We start from the raw sequence: 8,804 nt of genomic DNA, 5'->3' as shown, positions 1-8,804 counted from the left end.
GGCATCTGGGTTGATGCAATCCCAAGCACAGCTTCAGGCTGGGTGGGGAATGGCTGAAAGCAGCCCTGAGGAAAAGGACCTGGGGGTCTGGGATGATGAAAAGCTCAACAGGAGCCAGCAGTGTGAGTGCAGCCCAGACAGCAACCCTGTGCTGGGCTGCAGCAAGAGCAGTGTGGCCAGCAGGGCAAGGGAGGGGATTCTGCCCCTTTACTCTGCTCTCCTCAGACCCCACCTGCAGTTCTGGAGCCCCCAACACAAGAAGGACACCAAACTGTTAGAGTGAGTGCAGAGGAGGGCCACAAAGGTGCTCAGTGGGCTGCAGCAGCTCTGCTATGAGGACAGGCTACAAGAGTTGGGGCTTTTCAGCCTGGAGAAGAGAAGGCTTGGAGGAGACCTTGGAGTGACCTTCCAGTATCTGAAGGGGGCCTACAGGAAGGCTGGGGAGGGACTATTGACAAGGTCTTGTAATGACAGGATGAGGGGTAATGGGTTTCAACTGGCAGAGGGGAGATTTAGACTAGATGTTAGGAAGAAGTTCTTTTTCATGAGGATGGTGAAATGCAACACTGGAGCAGGTTGCCCATGAGGTTGTGGATGCTCCCTCCCTGGAGGTGTTTAAGGCCAGGTTGGATGAGGCCTTGAGAGACCTGTTCTAGCAGGAGATGCCCCTGCTTATGGCAGGAGGTTGGAATTGGATGATCCTTGAGGTCCCTTCCAACTGAAACCATTCTATGATTCTATGAAAGGACTTTCTTTTCCCACAGGCACAGCAGGGCTCTGCTCTGGTGGGGAGCATCAAAACAGTGCCAGCCTTCTCTGAAAGAAAACTCACAAATGAGACCTCTAAGAGGAATGATGGCACTGGAAAGGGTCCTGGTAGCCCATCCCATTTGTAGCATCAGTGAGAGGGATGATGTTATGCCCAAGTTTGACTCCACACTTTCCTTTTGACCCCTCTTAATCATAAAGAGAAAGGTGGGGGGTTTATAACTCCTTAGCAGCATCTTCCATCTCATGGCTCATGCTTTCCCTGCACCTTTTGACATCCTCTCATTTCTTCCTCCATCAGTAGCTGTTTGCTGAGATCCCAGGTCTGTTCACAACTCATCACCCCACTTCTACCTTGATAACTCTCCCTGGAAAGCTGGGTCTGAAACCGAGTGATTCGCTGTTGCAAACTTGCTGCAGCTCAGCAGTGAACCAGAGCTAAACCTTGGGCTCAGGCTCTGCTCCAGGTCCAAATCAACATCCAAATCAGTGCCAGCTCCAGCTGGGATGCAAAGCTGGATGACCCTTGTGGTGGGAGTGCCCGTGCCAGGACAACACCAGCTTTCCCAGAAATGGATTGACATTAGCCCTTGCCTGGCTGGCTGTTGTCAGAGGGCAAGTGGCTGCCAGCTCACATGGTGACTTCTGTGGGAGTTGGGGCCGTTTCACTGCTGCATTTCATAAGCAGTGCCCCTGCCCCGGGGGGGCTCAGCCCTTTCCACTCACCTACCCCTGAGTCACCTCCTGTTCACCACTACTGGGAACCACAGCATCCTTTGCTGAATCCAGGGAAACGATTTTAATTACTGGGGGTTTTGGCAAGCTTGGGAGGTAACAGTGGCCCTGCTGTGCAACCTCCAGACTGGGGCATATGCTTTGAATCATAGAATCATCAACCAGGTTGGAAGAGACCTCCAACATCATCCAGTCCAACCTATCCCCTAGCCCTATCCAGTCAACTAGACCATGGCACTAAGTGCCTCAGCCAGGCTTTGCTTGAACACCTCCAGGGATGGTGACTCCACCACACACTCACACAGAATGTTAGGGGCTGGAAGGGACCTCGAAAGATCATCCAGTCCAACCCCCCTGCCAGACCAGGACCACCTTTTTTTTTTACAGTCCAGTTTTGATTTTTTGTTATTTTTTTACCCCACTTCTCCCCCCTTATTACTGTCTACAACTACCTGAAGGGACATTGTAGCCAGGTGGGGGGGTGGCCTCTTCTCCCAGGCAACCAGCAATAGAACAAGGGGACACAGTCTCAAGTTGTGCCAGGGTAGGTATAGGCTGGATGTTAGGAAGAAGTTCTTCACAGAGAGAGTGATTGGCATTGAAATGGGCTGCCCAGGGAGGTGGTGGAGGCACTGTCCCTGGGGGTCTTCAAGAAAAGCCTGGCTGAGGCACTTAGTGCCATGGTCTGGTTGATTGGACAGGGCTGGGTGCTAGGTTGGACTGGATGCTCTTGGAGGTCTCTTCCAACCTGGTTGATTCTATGATTCTGTGATTCTTTCCTCTCCATCCATTTTCCCCTGTTTTCCTTCTTTTCTTTCCATCTCCTTCCTTTCATCTTCCTCTTTCCTTCCATCTTCCTCCTTTCCTCTCCATCTCCTTCCTTTTCCCCATCTTCCTCTTTCCATCTCCCTCCTTTCAGCACCACCTCCCCTTTTCCACCCTATTTTCCACTTAGTGCCGTGGTCTGGTTGATTGGCTAGGGCTGGGTGCTAGGTTAGACTGGATGCTCATGGAGGTCTCTTCCAACCTGGCTGATTCTATGACCTCTGTCCCTCTTCCACCTGACACCACATTTCCCCCTTTTCCCCTAACCCAGAGCACCTGGGTGCTGTTGGAGTCTCCTCCCACCCCAGGTGTGACCACTTTGCCCTCCCTGCCCGCTCCCCTTTTTAACTGGTGCCGTGCAGCTCTGAGCCTCAAGTTTGCCCAACTGGGCAGAGGGATCCTCCTCCTGTCGTCACTGGTGAGTCCCCATGGCACACACTGGGTGATTGGGAGTGGGATTTCAAAGGCCGGGGGGCCTGGTGGCCCCCCGGTTCGATAGGACTGGCTCAATGATTACTCTTAACGTGACCCACAGGTGCTGGTTGGGCTTCTTGTCTTAGGCTGAACTCTTCTCTGTTTAGCTGCTTCTTTCTGCTCCCTTATGATGATTGTATATAAACAAACAGTCAAACAGCAGCAACGGTGGCCCTGTGCTGGGCTGCAGCAAGAGCAGTGTGGGGAGCAGGGCAAGGGAGGGGATTCTGCCCCTTGGCTCTGCTCTCCTCAGACCCCACCTGGAGTACTCCCTATCTGGAGCACTCCCCATCTGGAGCCCCCAGCATATGAGGGTCATGGAACTGTTGGAGCCTGGAGGTGTTCAAGCCCAGGTTGGACGAGACCTTGAGCAACCTGTGCCAGTGGGAGATGTTCCTGCCTATGGCAGGGAGTTGGAACTGGACCCTCCTGGGCAGCCCATTCCAATGCCAATCACTCTGCCAACAACTTCCTCCTAACATCCAGCCTATACTTCCCTTGGCACAACTTCAGACTGTGTCCCCTTGATCTATTGCTGCTTGCCTGGGAGAAGAGGCCACCCCTCACCTGGCTACAATGTCCCTTCAGGTAGTTATAGACAGCAATGAGGTCACCCCTGAGCCTCCTCTTCTCCAGGCTAAACATCTCCAGCTCCTTCAGCCTTTCTGGTTTGTGTTCCAGGCCCCTCACCACCTTTGTTGCCCTTCTCTGGACATGCTCCAGCACCTCAACTGGTAGAGAGTAGCTGAAGATGAGGCAGCAGTGTGCCCAGGTGGCTAAGAGAGCCAATGGCATCCTGGCCTGCATCAGGAACAGTGTGGCCAGTAAGACAAGGGAGGTTATTCTGCCCCTGTACTCAGCACTGGTCAGGCCACCCCTTGAGTGCTGTGTCCAGTTCTGGGCTCCTCAATTCAAGAGAGATGTTGAGGTGCTGGAAGGTGTCCAGAGAAGGGCAATGAAGCTGGTGAGCTTCCCTGGAGTGGAGGGAGCTGGGGGTGTTTTAGCCTGAGAAGAGGAGGCTCAGGGCAGACCTCATTGCTGTCTACAACTCCCTGAAGGGAGGCTGTAGCCAGGTGGGGGTTGGTCTCTTCTGCCAGGCACCCAGGGACAGAACAAGAGGACACAGTCTCAAACTGCTACAGGGCAGGTTTAGGTGGACATTAGGAAGACATTCCTCATGGAAAGAGTGATTGGTATTGGAATGGGCTGCCCAAGGAGGTGGTAGGGTCGCCAGCCCTGGAGAGAAGAGGCTGAATAAGGCATTTAGTGCCATGGTTTAGTTAATTAGAAGGGTTAGGTGATAGGTTGGACTCGATGATCCTGGAGGTCTTTCCCAACCTGGTTGATTCTGTGAAATGCATTTGAGGTTCTCAGGGCTGCAGCAGATGGGAGTATGCACAACTCTTCATCTTCTTTGTGCTGGCTTTTATGGACAGAAAGAACTTGTGATTGCATTTAGTGAGGACTTCCATTCTGCCCAGATACTGAAATGCCAAGAGCACTCCTGGTGTGATGGTCCCGTGGTGAATTACTTGATTACCCTTTCTCTGTTGGAGAGGACTTGGCCAATGCAGCAGACACAGCAGTGCAGGCATGGAGGAATTTCTGTTCTGGACAGCATGGGCAGGAACGTGGACCTGGCTGCTGAGCACAGAAGGGTTTGCTCTGCTGTTTTGGATTTACATGCCTAAAGCCTCACCAAAGCTCCAAACCTTGAGTGCTGTGTCCAGTTCTGGGCCCCTCAATTCAAGAGAGATGTTGAGGTGCTGGAAGGTGTCCAGAGAAGGGCAACAAAGCTGGTGAGGGGCCTGGAGCACAGCCCTGTGAGGAGAGGCTGAGGGAGCTGGGGATGTGCAGCCTGCAGAAGAGGAGGCTCAGGGCAGAGCTCATTGCTGTCTACAACTACCTGAAGGGAGTTGGTCTCTTCTGCCAGACAACCAGCAATAGAACAAGGGGACAGAGTCTCAAGTTGTGGTGGGGGAGGTCTAGGCTGGATGTTAGGAGGAAGTTGTTGGCAGAGAGAGTGATTGGCATTGGAATGGGCTGCCCAGGGAGGTGGTGGAGTCACTGTGCCTGGAGGTGTTGAAGCCAAGCCTGGCTGAGGCACTTAGTGCCATGGTCTGGTTGACTGGCTAGGGCTGGGTGCTAGGTTGGACTGGATGCTCTTGGAGGTCTCTTCCAACCTGCCTGATTCTATGACCTGGTCTCTCCATCCTTTAGAGAACAGCTGCTTTTCCTGGTCCATCACTTGCCACAGGAGGACCAAGGAGAACAAGGAGCACAGGCCACAGCACTTACACTCCTGACAGCTCATCTCTTGTTCCCTGAGTGTATCATTTGCTCTAACACAGGGCTCACAATCCTCGTGTCACCTCTCACCACCACGGCAATGACAACACAACTAATGTCAACTGCCAGGGGACAATTCTGTGCCCTCCTTGCCCAGCTGCTCCGCTGGAATGATTCTTATTTCTCCAGAACAGCTTTTGTGTGAGTGTCTGAGCCTGAATGAGGTCAGCTGCACCCAGCCCTGTCACAAAATATTCCCCTGCCAGCAGCATTCCGATGTGCTGCCCACAGTGCTGCTCCCAGGGTGACACCAGCACTCTTCATGCCGGGAGAGCAAGTTTTCCACAAGGTGGCATCAAAATACCTGGGCTTCCCTGCTCAGAGCTCAGACCCCGAAGGATTCAGGACTTTCCTGGGATGCGTTCAGCATCAGCTGTAGCCAGGGACATCTCTGGGAAAAAGGAAGAGGGGAGCCTGTGTGATGTGATTGGTTTCAGGGATTTGGCCTAGCAGGTTCAGCCTTCAACTCTGACACCCATCACTGCCCCTAGAAATAGGGGCTGCAAGAATGTTTGACTGCCAGAGCTCACCCAGGAAAGGAAGCTGTGGACAGCAAACACCTGCAGAGACCACCGAGCTAATGCTACCTCCTCCCTGCGAGCAACTGCAGTGAGGGGACTGTGGGGGTATAGAGGGGAATGACAGGAGTCACCAAAAACCCTAGGAAGAAACAAAGTCATAGCTTGACTCAGGAGTGATGTATCCAAGTGAAGCAGGTTTGCCTTGGCAGGGCAGCAAAGCCAGAGAGAAACCCAGGGAGTTTAGAACAGTGAACAAAACCTATTTGGCCCCAGAAATCCTCCTTATATAGCTCTAGCATGGCCTCATGGTTTTATTTGCAGAGCTGGGGATGGGGAGTGGAAACATTTGCCAGCCCTTACTCCACAGACATCATCCCTGGGGTGTGCCAGGAGATGGTCCCAGGCCAGCAGTAGCAGTGGCCTCAAATGCTGCCCCATTAGAGCAGCAGTGGGACCGATACCCCAGCACAGGCATGGCTGTGTGCTGTGGCTGAAACTCCTGCCCCAGCTCCTGCTATGCTTTGGGGATGTGAAACCCAGTCCCAGCACACTCCAGAGCTGCCCTGGGTGAGTGCTGACCTGGCCACACCTGGCACTGAGCTGAGAAGGCTGTCAAAAGGATGGGATCAGACACTGACTAGGCATATTTGAGTGAACACAGAGTACAGCTTTGCAGTCTGTGGTGTTTGGATTGTTTTGTCAAGAGGCAGGCTCTAGCAGGACTGTTGAATGACTGCAGCCCTTGGAGACATTGCAAGTTTAATAAATAAAAGAAAGAGACAAAACTCTGATCTTGTGTCTGGGTTTTGCTGAGATAGACTCCTAGGCCAGCTATGATCTGCAGGCAGTTAGCACTTTTGAGTCGCACAGTAACTCAAACTGGGAGGGGCAAAAGACAGGGTAGCTGACCTGAGCTGGTCCATAGGTGTATTCCAGACCCATGAAGGTTGTATTCATTATAAAGGGGGAAGCTTATTGAGGATGAAGTCGTCTTCTCCTTCCCTTGAGGATCATCCCTGGAAGGACTTGTTTTCCCATTTCATAGAACCATCACCCAGCCCTAACTAATCAACTAGACCATGGCACCAAGTGCCTCAGCCAGGCTTTTCCTCAACACCTCCAAGCATGGCAACTCCACCACCTCCCTGGGCAGCCCATTCCAATGCCAATCACTCTCTCTGTGAAGAACTTCCTCCTAACATCCAGCCTGTACTTCCCCTGGCCCAACTTGGGACTGTGTCCCCTTGTCTGTTGCTGCTTGCCTGGGAGAAGAGACTGATCCCTACCTGTCTACAGCCTCCCTCCAGGCAGCTGTAGACAGACTGTTGTGCATTTGCTGGGCAGTGTATAACTTTATATTGGCATTAGTCTCAATATGGCTGTTTCATTACATCAGTTTTTCTTTCAACCTGCAAGTCTCCTCCCTTCCCAATTCCTTTTAGCTGAGTAGGGGTTCACTGGGTGGTAGAGAAGCTGCTGTAGTTTAGCCTCAGATATGGACTTAAGGGAGACACCTTGCACTTGTGAAAGGGTCAGAGAATGGTAGGAGTGGAAGGGACCTCTGGAGATCATGTAGTTCAACCTCCCTGCCAGAGCAGGTTCACCTAAAGCAGGCTGCACAGAAAGTGTTAACCAATCTGTGTCCCTTGGCAAGTACTGGGGATATGGGGAAAATGGGATAGAAGAAAGCAACCAAGCAAGTCCAAACAGAATTCCTGAAGGCTCCAACAAGGTGCCAGTGCAGCATTCAGGGGTTCTGGCAGCAGGAAGCACTGCAGCGAATGTGTCCTCCCTGGGAGTGGGATGAAGGATGCCCTTCCAAACCACGGGCTTGTGTTTTAGTTGCAATAGTAACAATAATAATAACAACAACAGTGCTACTACTAGCAGTGAATAAAGGCCTAAACATGGCTAAACTGAGCCAATTTTTGGGGCCCCTCAATTCAAGAGAGATGTTGAGGTTCTGGAAGGTGTCCAGGAGCACAGCCCTGTGAGGAGAGGCTGAGGGAGCTGGGGGTGTGCAGCCTGCAGAAGAGGAGGCTCAGGGCAGAGCTCATTGCTGTCTACAACTCCCTGAAGGGAGGCTGTAGCTAGGTGGGGTTGGGCTCTGCTGCCAGGCAAGCAGTAACAGAATAAGGGGACAGAGTCTCAGGTTGTGACAGGGGAGGTCTAGGCTGGATGTTGTTAGGAAGTTGTTGTCAGAGAGAGTGATTGGCATTGGAATGGGCTGCCCAGGGAGGTGGTGGAGGCACCGTCCCTGGAGGTGTTCAAGCAAAGCCTGGCTGAGGCACTTAGTGCCATGGTCTGGTTGATTGGCTAGAGCTGGGTGCTAGGTTGGACTGGATGACCTTGGAGGTCTCTTCCGACCCGGTTGATTCTATGATTCTATGTCGGAGATCTGTCCATCCTGGCCGTTTCTCTGACCGCGGCTCTCTGCCGGGCCCCGGCGGTGCGCTCCGCTCCGCTCTCTGCACACGGGGGAGCTGTTGCGCTGCGCCGGGGGCTCCGCCGGCACCGTCGCTCGCTCCTTCGGCACCCGACCCTGCGCAGGCAGGACTCGACCTGTCTTTCAAAAATGTGAATTTATTTTAGCTGAGCGGCGGCTGGAGGGATCCAGACAGCTGTGCACAAGCGGCAGGTACGAAGCAAGGGTGTCCTCAGACGCCCCCCACCCAAACTGAAGGTGTTTTCTTCCCCAGTGGGGCCAGGAGCCAGGGGCTGGGTTAAAGGGAGCAGCTTTAGCCGGGTAAAAGAGGGCTGAAGTTGAAAGTGAAGCGCAGATCTTTAGACAGTTCTTTGTTTCAGTTATACCTGTTTGAGAGAAAATAAAATTCAAAGCCCTCTGGTGGTTCCAGCTCCTCCTTTTATTCTGGCTGTGGGCAGAGATCTCCAGAGATAGAATCAGTCAGGGTTGGAACGGGCCACAAAGATTATCTAGTTCCAACCCCCCTGCCATGGGCAGGGACACCCTACCCTAGATCAGCCTGGCCACAGCCTCAGCCAGCCTGGCCTTAAACACCTCCAGCCATGGAGCCTCAACCACCTCCCTGGGCAACCCATTCCAGGCTCTCACCACTCTCATGCTCAACAACTTCCTCCTCATGTCCATTCTGACCTAGAAACATAAAATCA

General features: G+C 52.9%; 1 long non-coding RNA gene across 1 annotated transcript; it reads left to right on the top strand.

The window, feature by feature from the left end:
• Nucleotides 1-2,668: 2,668 nt before the first annotated feature.
• Nucleotides 2,669-6,463, top strand: LOC135180397 (uncharacterized). The gene is made up of 2 exons (XR_010304418.1): nucleotides 2,669-2,746; nucleotides 5,023-6,463. It is a non-coding gene; the product is annotated as an uncharacterized LOC135180397 (long non-coding RNA).
• The last annotated feature ends 2,341 nt before the right edge of the window (nucleotides 6,464-8,804 follow it).

This window comes from Pogoniulus pusillus, chromosome 1, assembly GCF_015220805.1.
Source record: "Pogoniulus pusillus isolate bPogPus1 chromosome 1, bPogPus1.pri, whole genome shotgun sequence".
Taxonomy (NCBI): domain Eukaryota; kingdom Metazoa; phylum Chordata; class Aves; order Piciformes; family Lybiidae; genus Pogoniulus; species Pogoniulus pusillus.
The sequence above is the reverse complement of the archived record's forward strand: the minus strand, read 5'-3'. Positions and strand labels throughout refer to the sequence as shown.